Here is a 3328-nt window from a genome sequence, read left to right as displayed (position 1 = left end):
AGCGCAAACACATGATTTATTGTGCTTCACCACAAATTGTGGCTATGTTCACACCGCAGGGAAGATCTCTATTAATGTAAATATTTGAACTTTACATCATAGCTGTTGCTTCAGCTCTTCGAATACAATTAACAACGAACAACCTCCAAACATATTTGTAAAGTCTTAAAGAAAGTGAAGAGACAAACAATTTGGAGAGAACAATAATAAAATGTGCATAATAAAAAAGGTGACTGTTGGACTTCACATATGCACCCAACAAGATTCGGGTCATTCTCTTCCTAAACTCATTTTCTATAATTCGCAAAGCTATGCCTTATTTGTTTGTCCGATGAAAAAGGAGACACGGCTTTACATTTAGCTATGAGAAAAAATCGCGTGGATCTAATTAAACAATTGGTAGATTTGAATGCCAAATTGTGTGAGTGTGCAAATAATGAAGGAGGACCTGTAGACTTTTTAATCTCTAGCACATCAAACTCCCTGCACTACATTGTGGAGCTTAACCAATCAGCCTTACTGCCCTCCAACAAATCGTCTAGATAGTGAAGGTAATTGTGCTATAATTCCCCAGAATCTTAAGAAGAATGACCAGCCAATTGTTTAGCGAGGGAACACTGCTTTGCGCATTGCAGCAAGGAACAAATATGAGAGGGTAAGAAACTTTTGGGCTGTTAATGCCCATCAATAAGTGAAATGATATATTTGTTTTGAATGGATCTAATTGCCATTCTGTTGTTTTCCTTTGTGGATTAGATGATGAATTTACTGGTAAAAGTGCCCGGGGTGAACAAGCTTGCGCGAAACAGTGAGGAGGAGACACCATTTGAGATTGCAAGAGAAGTCACCGAGTACCACGAATCATTCAGGATTATAAAAAAGCTGGGAGATTTTAACATGAGGCAGAAGAAGCATTTCCTGTACTATGTACCATACGTGAACCTTAAAAAGTACAACAATGCGAGGTCAATGGTAAACAAAGCCTACGAAGAGAGACGCAATACAAAGCTCGTTGTGGCGGCACTTTTGGCCACCATGACATGTGCCGCTGCCTTCACAGTCCCAGGCGGTTTTGAGTCGGATGATCAGACTGGTGTTAAAGAGGATCTTGTGAGCCCTCTTTGTTTGTATCATGTGGGAGATGAGCTCTCAACTTACAACAGAGAACAAGATGTTGTTCATGACCATCAACAGTTTAGTTGTTTGCTACAACTTTGCATTCACCGCATACGAGTTTATGTCCACGGTCTATGCGATGATGGCTCGTAAGGTAAAGACCTTCTCTTGGGTTGTATTGGGAAGTCTCGTTGCTATTACTTTGTGTGGCGTTCTCGCATTTGTGCGTCAATCAATACACTTTGTAGTGAAGAAGGCAAGATTTCATCGGCTCTACGGTGTATCTCTTTTACTGGATGAAATTGCTCAAAAAGTGTGGTTATGAGCAGAGCACTGGGGGCTTCTCAACGGTCTCCGTTCTGCTGATGAAGTTATTCATGATTTTATCTCTGGGCATTGCAAGTTCAGTGGACTGTGTCAGGAAGATGAAGGTAGCTTCAACCAGGTCTAGTTTGCTATTGGAAATTACATATGATGTTTCTCACCACTCTAGAATTCCTCTTAGCTTAATTATTGAGATGAGAAACATTATGAAATTAATTTTAAAATATGAAAAGCTATTATAATAATATATAATTGTTTTTATTATTCAAGTATAATAATATATAATTGTTTCTATAATTTAAGAGTTAATGTGTTAGGTTAAAATATGACATTATTGTTGAATCAATAATGCTCAAGTTTTAATGGTAGTTTATATCTGAACTTGGGATTTTGGCTGCTATGCTTTAATGTTTTCTAGTAGTAGTTTAGTTGTGTGGGATGTTATGAATGATAATGCTATGGAATGATAGGAGTATTTGATTAATTTTGTTGATTGGTAGGACATCTAGTCTTGATCTGTGTTCTTCTTCTTTTCCTATCTCTTTTAATTAAAAGCAATGTACAAGCTACTTTTCTATCATTATGAACAGTGTCCTCTCACTCACCTATATTGTATTAGTAAATTTGAACTAATGTTTGCAATTGATGTAGTTGAACGATTAGGCATTGTCTTCTAAGAACATATATTTTTTGTATTACTTCATAAAGGTAAGAACTATATGTGTGTCTATACATACTATATACACATATCCTTAACTTTCTATCTATGTATATGCCTACGCACATGTATATGTATAATTACATATATGTAAATATATGGATGCTCTTATCTTTTATAAAGAAAGATTTAAATATTTATTATAGAATTTATTATATTTATTTTTAATTAATACTAATATTATTAGTAAAAATACATTTTAAGGAATTAAATTTATATTTATAAAAAATATATATATTTGATATAGGATTGTCCTCATTATCATTCATCTTCCTAAATTATTATTATGAAGGTGAGCTTCACAAATTGTTATCTAATAAATATTTCATTTTATTTAATTTGATACTTGTATTAACATATTTGATCTTAAATACTAAATTATTTTTAGATTGGTACATCTAGATTAATTGATTGTTGTATCATAATTTCTTTTGAACTACAATTAAAGTAAAATTATAATTTGAAATTTGAAATTAAAACTTAATACTTTTAAATAATAATAAAATTATATATTTAGCATTTAAATTGAAAATATAATAATAGTAAAACAAATCAAATTAATGCTTGAAACTATCTAAATAATAAGAAGAAAGAAATTCTTCTTTTAATTCATATTAATTTGAATTCTGAAAACTTTACTGAATTTTATTTACTCATTTAATACATGAAAACATAAAGTTGTTATCTTATTTTTTTGACTCTATTATTCATATAAAATCATCAAATTAATTGTAAAATAGAAAAAAAATAAAAATGTATTGTAATGAATAAAATAACTTTAAAATACGATCACGAGAATAAATTTAGAATAATTATTCTACAAGTAGTTTTCATTGTATTTCAATTTTAAAATTACAGCGTGTAAAGATGGATATGCGAAACGTAACAAATATTTATCTGTCAAGTTACCTTTACATTATGTTTCCACCGTGCCTGGGGAATAATTAAAGACCGTTTTTGCTTTCTTCTTCATATTATTATTTATTTCATATTATTTGGTAAAGTATAATTCTGTCAAATTGAGTCCGACGACATTGCAATTCCTTCTGTCGAGAACATTCGCCTTGTGCTCTTTCATTATTATTCCTTTCGTTCAACCATGGTAATGTTTTATGTTTTATACTTCTTAAATTTTTAGATTATAATTTATTTTCAGAATACTTTTATTTT

General features: G+C 31.2%; 1 pseudogene; it reads left to right on the top strand.

Moving 5' to 3' along the window:
• Positions 1–363: 363 nt before the first annotated feature.
• Positions 364–1567, top strand: LOC149577389 (uncharacterized; annotated as a pseudogene).
• The last annotated feature ends 1761 nt before the right edge of the window (positions 1568–3328 follow it).

The sequence above is a fragment of the Cupressus sempervirens genome, chromosome 1 (genome assembly GCF_028749045.1).
Source record: "Cupressus sempervirens isolate cs-2001-9-10 chromosome 1, ASM2874904v1, whole genome shotgun sequence".
Classification (NCBI taxonomy): domain Eukaryota; kingdom Viridiplantae; phylum Streptophyta; class Pinopsida; order Cupressales; family Cupressaceae; genus Cupressus; species Cupressus sempervirens.
The sequence above is the reverse complement of the archived record's forward strand: the minus strand, read 5'-3'. Positions and strand labels throughout refer to the sequence as shown.